Source organism: Myotis daubentonii, chromosome 3 (assembly GCF_963259705.1).
Source record: "Myotis daubentonii chromosome 3, mMyoDau2.1, whole genome shotgun sequence".
NCBI lineage: Eukaryota > Metazoa > Chordata > Mammalia > Chiroptera > Vespertilionidae > Myotis > Myotis daubentonii.
In genome coordinates, this window is record NC_081842.1 from 135,077,346 (window position 1) to 135,099,770 (window position 22,425).

Sequence of the window (22,425 nt, forward strand, 5' to 3'; positions counted from 1 at the left end):
AGGCAGCCAGTTGATGATTCTTTCTCATCATTGATGTTTCTGTCTCTCTCTCCCTCCTCCTTCCTTTCTGAAATCAATAAAAATATATTTTAAAGAAAAGAATTGATACCTAAAAGTACGTGGACTTTGCTTTATGAAATGTTTTGGCCACATAGCATATTCTACAATTGTTCCTACACATTGATGTGTTGCTGATAGGAGTGCGATTATTGCAGGAGTGAAAGTGCCGGTAGGAGTGAAGATTGTTGCAGCTCTTTTGAGGGTCTGTTTGTGAGATTGTCCCATAGCAATAATAGAACCGGTATAATGGATGCTGATGACTGCATTCATGTGTGTGTATGATTTGTGTGTGTGTGTGTGTACTGTATGCTCATGTAATACAGTATTTTTTGAAATGACCAAGACCTAAGACAACTATAATAACCTAAATGCTAGTCAGTGTAGGAGTAATTGAATAGATTATAGTAAATTAATATGTTTGGATGTTATACCGCTTTTTTAAAATGTTAATTATTTCAGTTGTCTGTGAAAATTTGTTGCTAAATGAGAATGAAATTGCAATATAGCATGCAAAATATGATACAATCTTTTTGTTTGATCCAAAGCATACAAAAGCACGTGCACGTGTGTGCGTGCCCCCCCCACACACACACCCTTATATAGGATTTGATCAAGTTTGAAAATATTTATATACAGATATATCTGTACAATGATAAACTTTTATTTTTATGTCCTTGTGTCCTTTTGCTAATTACAATGGGTATAATTTTGTATAAAAAATAAGAAGTTTTAAAATCAAAATTGGTTTTCCTCATAGAAAGCATATATATTATTTGTCCAAGTAATATGAAAAAAATTCAATGTACAACAGTTTGTGGGGAGGGAAGACAATAAGGTGGGTAGTTCCAACAGTATCTGTTAATGAGTAAAATTGATTAAAAGGATAGAAAGTTTTTTTATATTATTTATATTTCATGATTTATTATTACTTTGTCCCTGTTAAATCTTCTAATTAGAGTGGTATATTTTGACAGAGTGAGTGAATTAGCCATGTAGGATTTCAGTTGAAAGTCTTTTTAAAAAAAAAAATCTTTTAAATCTGGTTAGGTTCCTAACTAGGTATTTTAGTGGGATAATCTCTGCCTGTCCAGGTTCTCCATCCCCTGGACCAGGCTGTGAAATCCCCAAGATTATTTGGTGTTGGTATGAATAGTTATGCTGTGATGTGCAGCAGCCTTAAAGAAGTGTGCTCCTCCTCCTTTTTCGTCTGCCCCCACCTCCTCCTTCCATGGAATCTATGGAAGGTCCATATCAAATATGACCTTTAATGACATCCTTGAGGAAAAACAAGTCTAGAAAGAGCAGAGAAGTCACCATAGCCATGCTGTCCCTTTGAACAGCTGACTATAGATTCCTTCCCCACATTGCTGTAGGCAGAAAGCATGTAAGATACTTAGGCTATGATAGATCTTAAACTTCCCTTTTCAGAGTTAGCCTTTTTCACACTTAGTAATGACTTAGAGCTGCTTCAAGTAGCAAAATAAATGTGTGCTTGTCTTCTTTTTCCTTCTTTCTTACTCCTGTGACAGTTTTAAGAACAGTGAACTAAATGCCTGGTGAGAAGGAGGAAATGGAACAAAGGTTCTAGAAAAAGAAAGTGGATAATGAGGTTTAGAATAATCTAGTGAGCTCCATTTGGCAGGCTATACTTACTTAAGACCTAGGATGAATACCAAATGAGCATTGTTCTGTGCAATTCACTGCTTAGAATTACTATTTGGCTTTAATTTTTACATACACATTCTGGGCGAATTAAAAATAAAGTAGTTTTTCTCTCAAATAATTAAGGAGTTGGTGTTAAGGTGTTGTCTTTAACACCACGGGATAAAAATCTTTTCGTAACATAGATGTTGAGATTTCTCAAATCTTTGCTTGCTAAGCTATTTTATTAAAGGAAGTTTATTACTTCCTTTGAAGAATATACTTAAAAATTGAGTTATTTATTGTTATTGATTAAAATGACTCATCTAAGATAGATCACTTTTTCACTATTTTTTCAGTGCTTTTATTTCCTCTTCAAGTTTGACTTTTTTCTACATTTGGCTTTTTTTCTACAGTGCTCACAGAAGGTTCTAAGGCTTTGCATTGTTGATTCTGTGATCCCTAACTTATGTTAAGGTTCTTCCTCCACTTTTTTTTTTTTTTAAACCATTAGGACAAGTAGCTAATTTATCTTCAGAAGCAGTTAACATAATGGTAGGCTTTAAAAAGAAAACACAAAAACTTGCTCATTGATAGATCATAATGGCTATCTTTCCTGTTTTCTAAAGTTTTAAGGAAAGATTAATCTGTGTAATATACTGTCATAGAAACTTACTTTTGCCCATTGCACACCAATAGAATGTAGAAGTGTACTAAATTGTGCTAATGTATTTTATTCTTTCTGTTTATGAATGAAAATCTAATTACTTTGATTTATTTTGATTTTAATCAATTTGGGGAAAAATATAGTATGCAACATTCACACAGTTCTCCAAATTGTCAGTTACGTTATTTCTTACAGTGCTATTTACTTGTTCTTAATATCCAGTGTGTTTGACACTCTTTATAAAATTATTGTGCAGCAGTTAAATAAGATAGGAAGGCCCTGGCCAGGTAGCTTGGTTGGTTAGAACATTATCCAGATATACCTAGGTTGGGTGTTTAGTCCCAGGTCAACCAATGAAAGCATAAATAAGTGGAATAAAAAATTGATGTTTCTCTCTCTCTCCCTTCCTCTCTCAAATCAGTAAATAAAAATAATAAATAAATAAGATAGTGAATGTCACTGACGTGCTAATGGAGAAATATGTGTAAGATAAACTGGGAAGAAATATAGATCAATTTATTAGGAGAATGTTTACGTGCTGTCTCTTGAATAAGCTTCAAAATGGTTTTAAAGTTTATCATACAGTATATGACATATAAATTAATATATGTAAGATATGAAATTATAAAACATAAAAATAACATGGTAGTCTTTGATGCTAATACCCAATTTAAGAATTGGCATCTTGCTAATACTGTTGCGTAAACCCGCATGCTAGTCTTTATTGCAGCCCATTGTCTGTTCTGTAGCGGTATTTACTGTCTTCAATTTAGTGTTCATCATTTTAGTGGTTCTTAAAGTTAATTATATGTTTTTGAACAGTTTACTTTTTAGTTTTGGCTTTGTTTGAGCTTGAAGAATAAAATTACATAATTGTAATAGCTTTTTTACTCAACATTTTTTCTAAGATTCATACATTTTGTTGGATGTAGCTATTTCTTTTCAATGCTGAATAATACTCATTGAGTGCAATGATTTGTTCCTTCATACTGTTGTTGATGGATTTGAGTTACTTCTACCTTTTTGCTGTCACAAACACTGCAGGTATGAATATTCTCATATCTCAGTGCACATGTGTGGACTATTTAGGGAATGTTGGTAGTCAGCTTCATAAGGTGATGCTAAATCAGCCGTGGGCAAACTACGGCCTGCGGGCCAGATCCGGCCCGTTTGAAATGAATAAAACTAAAAAAAAAAAGACCATACCCTTTTATGTAATGATGTTTACTTTGAATTTATATTAGTTCACACAAACACTCCATCCATGCTTTTGTTCTGGCCCTCTGGTCCAGTTTAAGAGCCCATTGTGGCCCTCCAGTCAAAAAGTTTGCCCACCCCTGTGCTAAATTGTTTTCCAAAAAGTTGAGTCTAAGAATTCATTTTGTGCTATTCAGTACTTCGTATTGTCCATCTTTTTAGTTTTTTTCTAGTTGAGTGAGTATAAAATATTTTGTTCTGCTCTTAATTTATTTTTTCCTGAATACTAATATTGTAATGTCAAGCCTGTCTTCAGTTGTACTCTTTGAAATGCTTGCTGGTATCTTTTATACATTTAAAACATCTTAATATATTTTAGATAACCCTTTATCCATTTTATGTGTTATAGTTTTTTGCTTGATTTTTCTCTTTCTTTAGAGTTCCTGTTAACAGAAGTTCTTGGTTTTTAATATTATCAACCTATCAATCTTTTTCTTTTACGATTAGTATTTTTGTTGGGAATTTTTGTGTGCTTATCTTAATGAATTCTTTATTACCACAAGGTCTTACATATATTTTTCTGTTTTCTTTTGTTTTTTGTTTTTTTCTGTTTTCTTTAAAAAATTTTTCACATTCAGATTAAAAATTCATCTGGAGTTGATTTTTTTAAAAGCATTATGTGAGTTAGGATTCCAGTATCTACTTTTTTGCTTATGTGTTTAAATTTTAGAATCAGCTTTTAAAAAAACTTGTTGGAACTTTGCTTGAGATTGCATTGAATTTGGGGCAAAATGACTGTCGTCACAATTTTCAGGCTTCCTATCCATAAAGATAGTAGGTAGTATATTTTTAATACTTATATTTTGTTAATGTCTTATGAATTTTCCTTATATTTCTTAGGACTTTATTTATTTGCTGGTTTTATTAATAGTGTATGTGGGGAGGAGGGAGGAGAAATCATTTTCCAGCTCTTGCTGGCAAATAGAAATGCAACATATTTTTATATATTCATCTTATGTCCAGCCTCCTGGCTAACCTCATTCATTCTGAAAATTTGTTCACAGATGCTTTAGAATTTCGTCTAAATAGTCATATCAGCTAGGAGTAATGAAAGCTTTGTTTCTTCTTTTTTAAAATAATTGTTTATTTTCCTTGTTTTTCTCAGTTGGCTCCTGTAGAGTGCCAAAAGAATGGTAGGCGTTCTTGACTTGTTCTTAATGTTAAAGGGAATTTTTCTAATTTCACCATTAAAATATTTGGTGTCTTTTTATGGGAGGGGAGTCAGTATTTTTGTTTGTTTTAATAGTTTAAGGAGGTTATCTTCTATTTTTGATGAGATGTAAAACATCTTAAGGGGCTCTTTTTTTAAATCAAATGCTTTTTCTTCATATGTAGAGATAATCTTATGGCCTTTATTCTTGTATTCTAATGTTTAAACCTTGCGTTTTTTAAATGAAATGAAACCAGTTTGGTCTTGATGTTTAATCTTTTTAAACCTACTGCTAGATTTGTTAATATTTGTTGAATTCTGTATTCATGTTCAAGAGATACTGAACATGAGTCTCTTTACTTTCTTATAATTGTCCTTGTCTGGTTTGTGTTAAGGTTATCTGAGAACTGTATCTGCCTGCTTCCCAAGAAAGCATTTGTTTAATATTGAAATGGTAGCTTTATAAGCATGTTTTAGAATATATTTTGATTTTTGAGAGGGGTTGAGGATAGATTTTTTTTTTAAGTACAATGTCAGTGTATTTAATGATACGGAACTATTCAAGCTTTATTTTTTCTCTTCAATCAGACAATAAATTATATATTTTTTATAATATTAAGTATTCATATTTAGTGACAATCATTCATGGCATTCTCCTACTCTCGTTTATTTCTGTTGGATCTCTAGTTATGTCTCCATCTTTTCTTTGTTAGTATTATTCATTCATGCCTTTTCTCTCTTGATTAGTTTTGTCAAGGGTTTGTCTGTTTCACCCCCTTTTTGTTATATCAACTTCTGACTTTCTTGATACTCTCTTGTATCATCCTTTTCAGTTTTATCAAATTTTGCTCTTGCCCTAGCTGGTGTGGCACTCAGTTGGTTGGAATGTCGACCCCTGCACCAAAAGGTCTCAGGTCTGATTACTGGTCAGGGCACATACCCAGGTTTTGGGTTTGATCCCCTATCAGGCTCCTGCGGGAGGCAGCCAATCATGTTTCACTCTCAGATCAGTGTTTCTCTCTCTCCCCCTTCTTTTCTCTCTCTCTCTCTCTCTCTCTCTCTCTCTCTCTCTCTCTCTCTCAAATCAATTTTTTTTAAAAAAAAACATATCCTTGGGTGAAGATTAAAAAATTTTTTTGGTCTTTATTATCTTTTGCCCTGTTTTTCTTTGGGTTTATTCTGTTATCAAATTTCTTAAGTTGGAAACTGGACTTATTCATTCTTTTTTTTTTTTTTTGGACTTATTCATCCTTAAACCTTTATTCTTTTCTATTGAAATCACTTAAAACTATTAATTTCCTTCTAACGATTGCTTTAGTTCTATTATAGATCATTTCATACTGGCTACTTGCATTAATTTCTATGCTGGTTTCTTTTTTGACCTTCTTGGTTAAATGTTTTTCCACATGGTTGGGGATTTTGTTTTTGTTAGTGATTATTTTTACTTAATTGCATTGTTATCTTGTTTTTAAAACCAGTTTTTATTTCTAAGTTAATGTTCTCTGTTTCTGAGTACTGTGTAAAAAAATATCTCAGGAAACGTTCTATGAAAGTGCTCCTATATTTTATTTAGAAATTTAGATTTCAGCATTTTTCAGCTAAATTCACTATTTTACAAAGATGCTGAAATTCAAAGATGTTAAATAAATAACCTTTCCCCAGGGAGTGCAATCAGAAAGCGACATGAAGAGGTTTCAAGTCCAGGTAATTCCTGCTTTGAATTACCATGTGTGTGACGACACTGTGATAGCAGTCACCTCCTCTAAAAATGTTGTCATCATTTAAGAAAAAATAGTATTCAGACAGTGGGTTTAGAAAAAGGTAGAGATATTGGGTCAGGTTGCATTGGGATTTTTCACATTTTTCTGTCTCTAAGAGCAAAATCCTGAAAGCTCTACTGTAATATCAGTGGTTTCCTTTCAGCAACCATGTTATTACTCTGACATTATCTAGTCCAGGCACCAGAAAGTTTTTATTTAAAAGATAATTTGTGTTAATAATTTATTTTGCCATATATTTGAGAATAATAGGTCCCATATATAAATAGATTATATGGCTTAAGAAATATAGTTAGGAATATGTTCTGCTGAAATAACTCAGTGATATTCAGACTTGCCCCAAAGAATCAGATGACAAATAGGAGTTTTGTTAACACGGACATAATTTATGCCCTAGAATTATCCTCCTGTTAAGTGGGGAAGCTTGAAGGAGGTTAGGTTCCTAGTAAATCTACACAGTGATTCAGAAGTGAGAGTGACAGACTAATAGGGAGCAGAAAATTAGATTGTGAACTCCAATTAGTGTGTAAATAAGAAGCTGGAATTTCTTCACCTGCTTGCCTAAAATAAATGTTTAAGCTCCTTATAATATCTGTTTGTGAGAGTGAAACACACTCCAATTTTCTTTTAAATTTCACACAGGATTTTTTTTTAAAAAGAAAGGTGATTTGGAATAATTAATGTTAATAAAGTTATATTTTAATGCCAATGATACTCTCTTATAATTAATGTTAATAAAGTTATATTTTAATGCCAATGATACTCTCTTCCTTCATTCTGCTAAGAATACCTAAGAAAATACAAGAGCATGTTCTTATAGTTAGGGTTAATGAAGTCCTTCCTAAGACTAAATTTTAGGTAGCAAAATAGAAAAGTAGGACTGATTTCTATTAAACTAAAATGAATGCTTTTGATAGAATATAGGATAAAGTGTTTTAAAACAGTCTGGGAGAAAGTATATGCAATAAAACAAAACCTGGTTGGCTCAGTTAAAATGTGATAAACTTGGAAGGACATTAACAATTTACAAAATGAAAGCTACATTGATACAGTCAACTGAAGGTTAGTGTAATATTTTAGTGATATGTCTGAACTTACAGAGTATTTTTAAAGGAATGCTGTTTTATTATTTTAGTACTAGAGGCCTGGTGCACGAATTCATGCACCAGTGGAGCCCCTTGGCCTGGTCTGCAGGATTGGACCGAAACTGGCTCTCTGACATCCCCTGAGGGGTACAGGACTGTGAGAGAGTGCACGCTAGGTCAAGGGACCTCACCAGTGCACGATTGGAGCTGGGGAGGAACGTGGGAGGTTGGCCAGCCAGGGAGGGACTGCGGGAGGGCTCCAGGGTGTGTCCAGCCCATCTCGCTCAGTCCTAATCGGCTGGACCCCAGCAGCAAGCTAACCTACTGGTCGGAGCGTCTGCCCCTGATGGTCAGTGCATGTCATAGTGACTAGTTGACCGGTTGACTGCCCCCTGGTGGTCAGTACATGTCATAGCAAGCGGTTGAGTGGCCTTAGCATATCATTAGCATATTACACTTTGGTTGAACAGCGACCAGACACTTATCATATTAGGCTTTTATTATATAGGATGTCCTATTTTGTCTCCTCAGTAACATATGGTATACCTAGGGTACCAGACTAACTATATGAGGCTTCGGAGGGATCCAGCCCTGCCCAAACAAGGAAGGGGAGCTGCTTTTTAATGGCAGTGGGATAGCACCTCCACCCACAGTCATCCAGAGTCAGGACATATTTGGGAAGGAAAGACAGGCAGATTACTATTTGTGCCTCTAGCTCCATTTTCCATTTCATTCTTGTGTGCTCCCTTCATCTATGTATTCAAACCACCTACCTACCAAATTCTCCCAGCTATCACCCTCTTACAATGTAGCTCCTGGTTTGTTATGCCAAGTCTAAAAATGAATACATTATGACCCACTTATAACCCAGTCCTGGCAGGAACAAGAGAGGCAGGGCCAAATCATACAGGTTCATTTTAAGTTTATGCTCCAGTAGGGTCCATGTCACATATACTCACATTTATTTGGTCAAAGCAGAAAGGTCAAATACAAACTGAATAAAATAAAGCAGTATATTTTGTCTACTGGGAAGAATGGCAAAGGTGAGTAGGTGGAAGCAACAAATAATTTGAACAAATAATGCATTCTGACACAAACTGAGTGAGATCAGTCTACAAATTGTGCTTATTTCTCTTCATTGCATTAAAAAATAAAATTCTGGGCCCTGTCTGGGCTCATTTGGTTAGAACGTTGTCTCAATATGCCAAGGTTGTGGGTTTGATCCCCAGTCAGGGCACATACAAGAATCAATAAATAAGTGGAAAAACAAATCAATGTTTCTCTCTGTCTCTCTCTTGCTCTTTCTCTCTCTCTAAAAAAAAAAAGAATAAAAAAATAAAATTCTAAACGTAAGTTTTCCAATGGCCATTTTTTATGCCATCTTAGATAATAAAACTTTTTTAAGTTAATGGAGTACCTATCTGGGGTAACTGGAAATATAATGAGAACATCTGGCCCATTGTAAAAGTATGAAATTGAAGCCAGCTTTATAATTTTTATTATTTTTCTTTCATTGTATTAATTATATGTATTAAGAAATAAAAGACCAAGCTTAACATGGGCTTAAGGGATAACAAAACATACATTTGAAATAATAAGGAAACAAATAACAAACAACCTGGGACTGAGTCCATACTAATATCTATACTAATAAAAGTGTAATGTGCTAATTAGACCAGACATCTTCTGGACAACCTTCCAGACGTCTTTCTGGACAAAGCCATGATGGTGGGGCTGAGGCAGAGGTGGTTAGGGGTGATAAGGCCAGCTGGGGAGAGCAGTTAGGGATCAGGCCGGCAGGGAAGACCAGTTAGGGCGATCAGGCAAGAAGGGGAGAGGAGTTAGGGGTATCAGGCCGGCAGGGGAGAGCAGTTATGGGGATCAGGCAGGCAAGCAGGTGAGCGGTTAGGGGCCAGCAGTCCCAGATTGTGAGAGAGATGTCTATAGGGATCGGGCCTAAACCAGCAGTTGGACATCCCCCGAGGGGTCCAGGATTGGAGAGGGTGGAGGCCAGGCTGAGGGACGCCCCACCACGTGCATGAATTTTATGCACTGGGCCTCCAGTTATAATAATAAAAGCATGATATGCTAATTCGACTGAATGACCTTCCGGACAAAGCCAGGGCTGCGAGGGAAGCCCGGGTCCCGGGTGCCTGCCTGTGGCCAGAGGAAATCCCGGGTCCTGGGTGCCAGAGGGAAGCTGGTGCTGGCAGCTGGGGGAAGGAAGGCGTACTCTTGCACAAATTTTGTGCACCGGGCCTCTAGTATACATATAATATATACTTGAGGCCCAGTGCATGAAAATCATGCACGGGTAGGGTCCCTATGCAGGCCAGTGATCAGGGCTGACTGGCGCAGTGATTGGCTCGCCCCCCACTCGCACCTGTCTTGGCCTGGTGCTGCCTGCTTGCCGGCCCCGCCCCCGCCCCCACTGCGGCTGCCAATCGGGGCCTGTGTGCTGGGGGGAGCTCCTGCATTGAGCATCTGCCCCCTGTTCATAGCGACCGGTCCTTCTGCTGATGGTTCCTCCATTCACTCTATTGGCATATTAGGGTTTTATATAGATAGACTAGAGGTCCGACGCACGAAATTTGTGCATGGGGGAGGGTCCCTCAGCCCTCCCTGCACCCTCTCCAATCCGGGACCCCTCAGCGGATGTCTGACTGCCTCTCACAATCCAGGACTGCTAACTCCTAACTGCTCGCCTGCCTTCCTGCCTGATCGCCTCTAACTGCTCCTCTACCGGCCTGATCGCCGCTAACCACCTCTGCCTCGCCCTGCACCTGGGACCCAGGATTCCCTCTTCCCGCTTGTCGCAGGCACCTAGGACCTGGGCCGGCTTCACCTGGGCTGGCTGCAGCCACAGGGGACCATGCGCGGGCAGCTTTGCCTGGGCCGCAGATGCAGGTGCCTAGGACAGTGGGGCAGGCGGCTTGTCCCTCTCCCATGTCACAGGTGCAGATGCAACCCCTGGTGCCTGGGACCGCAGGTTGGGCTGCTTGTCCCTCTCTTGGGCCGTAGGCGCAGCCGCTGTTGCCGGGGACTGTGAGACATGCAGATTGTCCCTTTCCCAGGCTTCAGGCGCAGGCACAGCCGCTGACACCCGGGACTGCGGGGCGTGTGGTTTGTCTCTCTCCCAGGCTGCAGGCACAGGTGCAGCCGCTGGCACCCAGGACTGCGGGGTGGGTGGCTTGTCCCTCTCCTGGGCTACAGCCCCAGCCGCTGGCTCCCAGGACCATGGGGCAGGCGGCTTGTCCCTCTCCCGGGCTGCAGCCCCAGCCACTGATGCCCATGACCATAGGGCATGTGGCTTGTCCCTCTCCCAGACCGGGCCGTACGTGCAGGCACAGCCGCTGGCTCCTGGGACCGCAGGGTGGGCGGCTTGTCCCTGTCCCGGGATGCAGCCCCAGCCGCTGGCGCCCGGTCCTGCGGGGTGGGCAACTTGTCCCTCTCCAGGGCCGCAGCCTGGCTGGTCCCCATTCCTCTCTCTAGAGCTCATTTGTGCCTGGCTGGTCCCCATCTCTCTCTCCCCATTGTTGAGTGTCTGAGCAGTTACGGCATGATGGTGTGAGGGTGTGACAACCATTTGTATATTAGCTCTTTATGGTATAGGATTATTGGAATGCTAACTAGTTAAGTGTACATTTTTGACAAGTCATTATTCCTGGGTTTATATATTAATTACTGGGGAACAAATTAAAATACGCATGTTAATGGGTATTTATTTTAAATAAAATGTTTATAAATTCTTAATATTAAGTGTTCTAGAAAATTTGTCATGTTTTTCTTGTAAAGTTGTTACTTCAATCTTGTGCTCAGTAAATTTTTATTATGCATTAGCCTTTTTTTTTTTTTTAGCCCTGGCAAATAGATAGGAAGCAAAAGTCTAAATCCTAAAGGAACCCATAAGCTTTAACTCAGTTTTTTGCCCAAATTATCATAAAATCTGAATTGGTAGAATCAAAATTCATGAGGTTTTATGGAGACTGGCAGCAGTGTCTAACAAATTTCCTTAGGGAAAACAGCAACAGATTTTCTATTTTTCAGTAAAGAAATTCATCTCCATATAATATTACTTGGAATTTCAAATTTAAATAGTCAGGTCTCGTGAAGCATTCTGTTAGGGTGATAGACAATGCTTGTTGCTTGAATTACAGAAAATAATATTGTTTTAATTATTTGTACCATGTGTATGAGTTAAAGGTATCATATGTCAATCCTGTCAATATTTTAAGATTTAAAAATCCCAAGAGATCATTGCCTTTCACATAGACTGTGCCAGCTTTATGGAAGTTGATTGGTATAATTATAAATAAACAAAGCATTTTCAGTGCATTAATGTAAAATACGTGTCTTTAAGTATTCTGTCCTCGTGGTATTTAAATGCAAAACCCTAATACTTTGCTTCCTACAAAATATGAGAAGTTAAAATCCTCAATATTTTCTAACAGTGTTACCGATAACTATCCATTGAGTAATAAGTTATTGAGTCAGAGACTTAAATAGCTACCAAGATTTTATTTTTATAGGATTTATAGAATGACTTGTCCTTTGTACTTTTATAGCACATTCCATTGAATTAAAAATGCTATTGATAGGAAGGTGTGCAGTGATTTCATGCACCATTTAGAAAGGGAGAAAGCCACTGCCAGTTGTCATGACACAGTGCTCTCAAAATTGATTAAATGAGGCATCATGATTTCAGGGAGAATAAAATGTTCAAAACACATTTTTTGAGATTGTATAAAATATGTATTTATATCTAGTGTTTCATTTTTTGACAAGAGAGATGAAATGGTTTTTAGGTAATGATGTGTGGATTTGAGCTGCTTTGAGGACAATATCCCTGAGGACTGTGAAAAACAAAGGAATGGATTTTGGGGATTCATAGAAGAATGATCATATAAAGAAAATAGGTTGTGTACAGTTTATTCTCTTCACTTCTGAGGTAACTGACCTCATGCATATGCCTGGGCATTTTCTATATAAATAAGTGACTTGAAGTACAAGGTTCTTACCAGTTTCTTTGAGGTGCTTCTTAGAAGTTAGGCAAAAGTGCTTGTCTAAAGGGTAGATAAGAAGGTTAACATAGATGTTGTATTTACTTGCTCTTCTTTTCCTAATGGCATCTTTAAAAAGACATGTTATGTAAAGTAATAATTATAACCGTGTACGGTTGGACAATGTGGTATGTATAATACCACAAAAGAGGGAAAAGAGAATCGTGCTTTGTAGGTGTACCATTTTCATGTTTCACTGGCATTAAGTTAGTATAAATTTGATGTAAATTCTGATGAGTTAAAATGTAAGGTAAGCCCAAGAGGAAATAACTAAAAAAATTAGTGAAAAAACCATTAAAGAAATTAAAATGTTATATTAGAAGATATTCATTTCATGTAAAATAAAGCAATAAAGGAGAAGTGTAGGAACAAAAAGACATAAGATGTATCGAAAACAAAAAGTAATGGCAGATAAATTCAGCTATGTCAATAGTATTACATGTGAATGGATTAAATTCAGTCAAAAGGCAGAGCTTATCAGACTATTAAAAAAAACACAACATCTGACTATATGCTGTCTACACTGAGACACACTTTAGATTTCAAGGTACTACTAGATTTGAAAGTAAAAAGAAGGAAAAAGATATGTCATGCAAACAACAGGCATAAGAAAGCTGGAGTAGCTATGCTAATATTAGACAAAAGAGACTTTAAAATAAAAAATGATAGAGATAAACATTTTTTCATTTTCAAATTAAATGAGTCAATTCCTCAGGAAGCTATAACAGTTATAAACATATATCCACTTAACAACAGAGCTCCAAAATATATGAAGCAAAAGTGATAGAAGTGAAGTTAGAAATACGGTAGACAATTCAACAGCACAATTGGAGATTTCAGTACCTCACTTTCAATAATGGATGGAACTAGGCAGAAGATTAACGAAGAAATAAAAGACTTAACAAAATAAGACAACTAGACTTAACAGTCATCTATGGAACATTCCACCAGCAATAGCAGAATATGCAGTCTTCTGCAGTGAAGATGGACCATTCTCTAGGACAAGCCATATCTAGTCCATAAAACGACTTTCCAAAATTCAAGAGGACTGAAACAACACAAAGTTCTTTGTCCACTATGTAACAAAGTTAGAAATCAGTAACAAAAATTGTACTTATGTGAGAAAGTTTTCTGGTCCTCTGTAATCCCCCAGAGGAGGAGGAAACTTAAGTATAATATTTTTATGTGCAAATGATTCAGATTTTCAAAACAAGTAGACTGTGAACATTGCTATGAAATTGATAAAAGGAATTCTACATTAGTTTCTCTAAATATGAGGAAACAAAGATAAGGCCCAATGAAAATCCTTTCTTTGAAACAAAAGGAGAATGTTTTTCAGGACTCCAATTTCTACAAAAGAACAAGTTATTAGGAATCATTTTCTTAAGTAATCAAGAGAGAAAGGGATTTGAAGATAGTTAGAGAAATATATTTGGGATAACTGTCTTGTCCCCTTCTAAAAATATTTTTATTGAATTTATTGGGATGACATTGGTTAGTAAAATTATATAGGTTTGAGGTGTACAATTCTATAACACATCATCTGTATATTGTATCGTGTGTTCACCATTCAAAGTGAAGTCTCCTTCCCATCTCCATTTATCCCCCCTTTACCCTCTTCTGCCAACCTCCATGCCCCTTTCCTCATGTAACCACCATACTGTTGTCCCTCAGTTTTTGTTTTTGGTTTTGCTTAATTCCTTCACCTTTTCTACCCTTTCTTTTGAGTAAGGTAGATTCAGAACATTTTAGCAATTTGAACTTTCAGCATGAAAATATACTTGTAACTCGATGTCATCACTTTGTTATTTCTTAAGGATATACTTCTAAAAGAGATTGAGTATTAATTTGTTTTTTATGTTAATTTAATACTTTATTTTAATAGTGTTCAGTTTCTTTTAAATAATTCTTTATATTGTAATACATAGAACATATCAGAATAATGTTAGCTCTAATAAACTTATTACAAAACACCAAATGTGTTTATGATTTGTTTTTATTAGAAGAGTATTAAAAATTTAGTTTCACTAAAGCTTGAATACAATTTATTCAGTTTTTAGTATTATAAGAAATAAATGCTGAAATACTGGTGTAGCCATTTTATTCCAGTGTTGCAAATATATTTAATTAAAATTTTCAAAGATTGCCCTGGTTTGTGTGGCTAAGTTGGTTGGTCATTGACTCATGCCTTGAAATATTGCTAGTTTGATACTCAGGAAGGGGACATGCCTGGGTTTCGGACTCCATCCCCTGTGGGAGTATGTGCAGGAGGCAGCTTATATATGTTCCACTCTCACTTGATGTTTCTTTATCTCCCTCCCTCTCTCTCTAAAAATAAATAAAAATACTGGAGAAAAACATGTTTTTCAAAGATAAGTGTTACTGATTTTACTTAAAAATTTTTCAATTTGATTTATTTCTTATTTTAATTTTGTTTTTATTTTATTTTTTTTATATTCCTACAGTCTAATTATTTCTCTGAAATCAGAGTATTGACTGCTTAGCACATCTTTTACATATAAAATGTTCTAAAGCAGTGGTTCTCAACCTTCCTAATGCTGCGACCCTTTAATACAGTTCCTCATGTTGTGGTGACCCCCAACCATAAAATTATTTTCGTTGCTACTTCATAACTGTAATTTTGCTACTGTTATGAATCGTAATGTAAATATCTGATATGCAGGATGTATTTTCATTGTTACAAATTGAACATAATTAAAGCATAGTGATTAATCACAAAACAATATGTAATTATATATGTGTTTTCCGATGGTCTTAGGTGACCCCTGTGAAAGGTTCGTTTGACCCACAAAGGGGTCGCGACCCACAGGTTGAGAACTGCTGCTCTAGAGTATTATTTGCCTTTGAATGATTTATTATACAAATATTTTAGTATCTATTTTGTTATATCTACTAGATTTTGATGTGCTATTTTCAATTATTAAATAAGCAGTTATTTGTTGGTTTTTTATTTTGCTACTTGATCTTGATCTACTTTTGTGTCCAGTACGTCATTACTCACTTATACCTGTGCACAATGAATTTAGGTGAGTTGTAGTAAAGGCCTCCCATGCCATCCCATATTCCAATCCTATAGCGTTTAAAAATTTTTTTGGAAACTTTATATTTGTGATAAAGGTTTGTAAGATGTGGAATTTAGTATGTGTTTATTCTAATACATTTCTTTTTTCTGTTTGTTAACTTTAGCCTGTTAATCGTGAATTCCAATTCCCTCCCCCATCCCATAATTATTTTTCTATTTCTCTTGAACAGTTTTTTTTAATGTATTTTGTTACCTATTATGTTGTAAAAATTTAATATTGTATCTTGCCTTTCTAAAACTAAGAACTGCTCTGATCTTCTGCTTGATGCACTTTTAATGATGCATGGGATGTCCTCAGAGGTTGCTGTTGTACAAGATACTGACTCCAGCTCTCAAGGCTCTTCATACATTTGTTCTTCCCTCTTTTATGGGCTTATCCATTTACCCCGCTTGGGCTTTCATGTTCTTATTATTATGTATTTGAATTCTATTCACTTTCTTATTTTTCATACAGTTGCTACTCATTTTGATTTATCCATATATTAAGCACTTTTTTGCTCATCATTTTATCTTACATCTCTAATTTCTCATTTGAGATAATTTTATTTTACTTGAAGAATAGTCTTTAGTTTTTCCATTAGAGCAGGTCTGTTGTGACATATAATTTCAAGTATCATTTATTTAAAATAATATTTCTATTTATTCTTGAAAATTTGTTTTGCTGAACACAGAAGCATAGAATTCTAGTTTGGCAGATTATCTTGAGCACATTGTTTCTGTTGAGATAGCAATTTAAGTCTAATTGCTTGTTTGAAGATAATCTGTCTTTTTATTATGAATACTAGAGGCCTGGTGCATGGATTCGTGTACCAGTGGGGTCCCTCGGCCTGGCCTGCGCCCTCTTGCCATCCGGGACCCGTCAGGGGATGTCAGAGGCCCAGTGCACAGATTTGACCTGATCCCCGCAGGCCAGGCCGAGGATCCCCACCAATTCATGAATCCATGCACTGGGCCTCTAATACGCATATAAGATCTTTGGTTAATCATTTCCTGCCCTCCCCCTTCCCCCTTCCCTCTGAGATTCATCAGTCTGTTCCAGGTTTCCATGCCTGTGCATTGAGCGTCTGCCCCCTGGTGGTCAGTGCGCATCATAGCTACCCGGTTGAATGGTCTCATAGGCTTTTATATATATAAATATATAGGTATTTTTCTGATACTTTTATGATTTCTGGTTTTGTTTCTGACTTTGGCAGTTTGACAGTGATGCATATATATAGATGTAAATTCTCTGTACCTTATGGTTGATAGCACTCTTGATCTATAGATTCATGTGTTTTGTTATTTTTGAAATTTTTAGACCTTATACCCAACTCATTACCTTCTTACCTTATGAGCTTCCAGTTGCAATTTACCCTCTTTATTTCAGAACATCATTTCTGGAGTTTGTGTCTTGTTTTCTCCTAGTACTTTATTCTGTTTTTTTTTTCTTCTTCTTCTTTTTCTTCTTATCTCCTAGTTCACTATTGTTTTCAGTTGTTCTAATCAGAATTTAAATCCATCCAGAGAGTTCTAAATTTTTTCAATTCTGTAATTTATATTTGGCTTTTCAAATATGCTATCTCTTTTATACTTTCCAATTCTCTGGGCTTTTCAATGTGCTTGTCTTTGAACAAAATACTGTAAGCACAGTTATTTTAAAGTGCCTGTGTATTAATTCTAATATATTGAACCCATCAATCTGCTTGTAATGTTGGTTCTTTCATGCTGAATTTTTTTCTGATTATCTTTGAATATGGTTTAGATGTTCTGTTTGAAAAATTATCAAAATGGTTTGAAGCCTAAAAATAGTGATTATTGAAAGAATCCTTTCATTGTCTCAGACTTCAGAGGAGATTTCTCTAGTGTTTAATTCTGAGTGTTTGATTCTGAGATATTGGCATGGTAAATATTTTTATCATGTTTTCCTAGTTCGTAAAGTTTTGTTTTGATTTTTCTAATTTCTTTGTGTCTTCCTCTTTGACCCCTACACAATTTAGAAATATGTCGTTTAATTTCCAAATATTTGGGATTTTCCAGACATCTTTCTGCTGTTTATTTCTTATTTAATTTTGTTGTCCTCAGAAACTTTGTATGTTCTTTTAACTCTTTTGAGCAGCAGACTTCGTTTTTAAATTTAAATAGTCACATGTGCCCAGTGTCTACGTGTATTTGATTCCTATTGCTGTATAACTATTACTGTAAAATTAGTTTTAAAAAATACTTGTTATCTAATAGTTGCGTAGGTTAGAAACCTCACTTACTATCAACATGTTAGCAGGCCATGTCTTTCAGAGGCAGTAGGAAAGAATCGGTTTCCTGGCTCACTTAGGTTCTAGGTAGAGTTAAATTGCTGTAGCTGTAGGCCTGAGTTCTGGCGTGCTGGCCCTTGAAGGCCATTCCTAGCTTTTAGAGTCCACCTGCATTCCTTGGATTATGGCCCCCTTTCTTCATCTTCAAAGCCACCAATGGCAGGTCAGGTCTCACACTTCAGAAATCTCTATTGCCTCTTCTTTTATTGATTGGTTAAATCTAGCCCTAGCTGGTTTGTTGCCGGGGTCCAACCCCAGCAGGTCCAGGGGTCCCCAAAGGTGTAGACAGAGTCGGCGAAGAAGGAAGGACGCGGAGACAGTGTTCAGTTGATCAGCAGCCTAGCCAGGATCTCCAGCCAGGATCTCCAGCCAAGTTCTGGTCTGGATCTCCAGAGAGGTTCTGCTTCGGATCTCCAGCCAGGTTCTGTGGCCAAGTTCCCTCGCTAGGTTTCCAGCCAGGTTCTGTCTGAGATCTCCAGCCAGGTTCGGTCACTAGGTTCTAGTCAGGTTCTCTTGCCATATTTCTGTAGTCAGGTTCAGTCCAGGATCTTTTGCCATGTTCTCTCCAGCGAAGTTCTTCTGTCTGTAGGTTCTGTGTAGGTTCTGTCTTCTGAGTTCTGACTTCTAAGTTCTGTGTTCTAAGTTCTGTCTCTTTCTGTCTTGTTACATCTGTATTTATACCTATCAATCTCTATTACAAAGGTTAGGGCGTTTCTTATCTCCATTCCAGGGAGTAAAGATTATGCAGCTTAAGCATGATTGTTTGTAGTTAAAGTGATTAATTACCTGCCTGGCACTTAGTTACGGGGTTTTATTCCCTCCCTAACTTCAGGGGAAAATCCCTACCTGGGGAAACAACCTTTCTCAGAGACCTTGGTTAAAACACATAGTGCCAAGAAGGTGAGCAAACATATTAAGAACAGTATGCCATATATGCCAAGTCCCTTGAAACAGCAAGCGTGGACCGGCTCCCAGCAGTTTGTCTCATTGGATAGAGCATCAGCCCGTGGACTGAAGGGTCCCGGGTTCAATTCCAGTCAAGGGCACATGCCTGGGTTGTGGGCTCAATCCCCAGTAGGGGTGTGCAGGAGGCAGCTGATCAATGATTCTCTCTCATCATTGATGTTTCTATCTCTCTCTCCCTCTCCCTTCCTCTCTGAAATCAATAAAAATATATATTTAAAAAAATCTAAAGGGGTCCTGTGATAATCTCTCCATTTTAATGTCCATAACCCTGTCAGTTCTGCAAAGTCCCCTTTGCCATATGAGGTGATATCTGCAGGTTCTGGGGGATAGAGTGTGGACATTTTGCAGGGCCATTCATTATTTTGCCTCTCATACTGCCATATAGGACAAAACAGCTTTATACTGCATTATACTTTAAAGTGGTGACATTTTTTAAAGTATTTTTAAAATGTCCCTTTGTTATTACTTTTCAGAACTCTTTGTTTATACTAGAAACCCCACCCTGGGGAATCAGGCCTAAGCCAGCAGTCAGACATCCCTCTCGCAGTCCAGGGCTCTCACAGTATGGGACCCCTCGCTCCTTACCTCTGCCTCAGCAGAGGCAGAAAAGGCTCCCACCACCGCAGTTATGCTCACCAGCTGTGAGCCCGGCTTCTGGCTGAGTGGCGCTCCCCCTGTGGGAGCGCACTGACCACTAGGGGACAGCTCCTGCGTTAAGCATCTGTCCTCTGGTGGTCAGTGCATGTCAGAGTGACTGGTCGTTCTGCCATTTGGTTTATTTGCATATTAGGCTTTTATTATATAGGACTAGTGGCCTGGTGCATGAAATTCATGCACATTAAAAGGGAATTAATTAGAGGAAATATTTTATTATTGCTATTTGTTCTTTCTCTATAATAGAAGTGTCAAAGATGAAAGAAAATTAGTAAAATGTATATGAAAATCTCCCTCCTGTCAGAGTCTGGGGCATGCCGTAGGACCTAGAGTCAAGTCCCCGCCACCATTCGTATGCATGTCGAAAATGCAGGAGACCCAGACCCAGCCGGCCCCACCCCCATTGGGTGAGACCCAGACCTGGCTGGCCCCACCCCTATCAAGCCCCTCTGGGCAGGGGGCACAGCCTCAGATCCCCCAGCCCAGCGCCAGGGCAGGGGGTGCAGCCTGAAGTCCCCTGTCAAACTTTGTCAGGTGGAGGCCACAGCCTAAGGCCCCCGGCCCGGCACTGGGGCTGTTGGGGGCACGGCCTTTGGTCTGGTCAAGTCCCGCTGGGTGGGAAGCATGGCCTGAGGTCTCCGGCCTGGCATCAGGGCAGGGAACACAGCCTGAGGTCCCCTGTCAACCCCCGTGGGGCAGTGGGTGTGGCTTGAGGTCCCTCACCCTGTACAGGCGCCATGCAGCCTCAGGTCCCTGCTGTTTGGTGGTGATATTACAGCATCCCGACTAATTTGCATATTCCTCTATTGTATAGATAGATGTGTTGAACCAAATTAAAATTTTAACATTTCAGTACAAGTCTACTGGAATGAATTTTCTCAGGTTTTGTTTTTTGGAAAAAGTCTAATTTGCCTTCATTAAAAATATTTTTTGTTTTGTTAATCCTCACCTAAGGATATTTTTTCCATAGATTTTTAGAGAGAGTGGAAGGGAAGGAAAGAAAGGGGGAGTGGGAGGGAAAGAGTGAGCGTGAGTGAGAGATCAATGTGATTGGTTGCTTCCCACACACACCCCAACCAGGGCAGGGATTTAACCTGCAACCCAGGCATGTTCTTTTGATTGGGAATAGAACCCGAGACCCTTTGGGGTATGGGCCTATGCTCTAAGAACTGAGCACACTGGCTATTTTTGAAAGCTGTTATTTATTGATAAAGAATACTGGGTTGGCAATTTATTTTTTCTTTCACAATAGTGTTAACATGTTACTTAATAGTTTCCATTGAGAAGTCTGCTTTAATTTTTATCTTTGGTTCTCTGTAAGTAACACATTTTTTGACCCTGTGGGTTCCTTCAAGGTTCTCTCTTTATCTTTGTTTTTTGGCAGTTTGAATATGATGTGTCTAGGTGTGTTTTCTTTTTTGTTTGTTTGTTTTGCTTTCTCTTCTTTTTATTTATTTATTTTTATTTTTTTATTATTGCTTAAAGTATTACAAAGAGTATTACATATGTCTCCTTTTTTCCCCCCTGCCCTTGACAATCCCCTGGCCTCCCCTACGCCCCAGTGCCTTATGTCCATTGGTTATGCTTATATGCATGCATACAAGTCCTTTGGTTGATCTCTTACCCACCCCCCTCCTGCCCTCCCACCCTCCCCGGCCTTCCTGCTGTAGTTTGACAGTCTGTTCAAGGCAGCTCTGCCTCTGTATCTATTTTTGATCATAAGTTTATAATGGTCTTTATTATTCAGAAATGAGTGAGATCATGTTGTATTTTTCCTTCATTGACTGGCTTATTTCACTTAGCATAATGCTCTCCAGTTCCATCCATGCTGTCGCAAATGGTAAGAGTTCCTTCTTTTTTACCGCAGCATAGTATTCCATTGTGTAGATGTACCACACTTTTCTAATCCATTCATCTACAGATGGGCACTTAGGCTGTTTCCAGATCTTAGCTATGGTGAATTGTGCTGCTATGAACATAGGGGTGCATATATCCTTTCTGATTGGTGTTTCTAGTTTCTTGGGATATATTCCTAGTAGTGGGATCACTGGGTCAAATGGGAGTTCCATTTTCAGTTTTTTGAGGAAATTCCATACTGTTCTCCACAGTGGCTGCACCAGCCTGCATTCCCACCAGCAGTGCATGAGGGTTCCTTTTTCTCCACATCCTCACCAACACTTGTTATTTGTTGATTTGTTGATGATAGCCATTCTGACAGGTGTGAGATGGTACCGCATTGTCGTTTTGATTTGCATCTCTTGGATGATTAATGACTTTGAGCATGTTTTCATATGTCTCTTGGCCTTCCTTCTGTCTTCTTTCGAAAAGTATCTATTTAGGTCCTTTGCCCATTTTTTGATTGGCTCGTTTATCTTCCTTTTTTTTAAGTTGTATGAGTTCCCTGTAAATGTTGGAGATTAAACCCTTATCGGTGATAACATTGGCAAATATGTTCTCCCATGCAGTGGGGTTTCTTGTTGTTTTGTTGATGGTTTCTTTTGCTGTGAAAAAGCTTTTTATTTTGATGTTCACAGACCTAGAACAAACTTTCCAAAAATTCATCTGGAATAAAAAAAAAAGACCCCGAATAGCTGCAGCAATCCTGAGAAAGAAGATCAAAGTAGGTGGGATCTCAATACCAGACATCAAGCTGTATTACAACGCCACTGTTCTCAAAACAGCCTGGTACGGGCACAAGAACAGACATACAGATCAA

The 22,425-nt window shown here is 37.8% G+C and overlaps 1 protein-coding gene across 7 annotated transcripts in view; it reads left to right on the forward strand.

The window, feature by feature from the left end:
• The window catches only part of HIVEP1 (HIVEP zinc finger 1), a 174,956-nt gene that overhangs the window by 104,412 nt on the left and 48,119 nt on the right, over positions 1–22,425 (forward strand). The gene's annotated exons all lie outside the window — the stretch shown is intronic.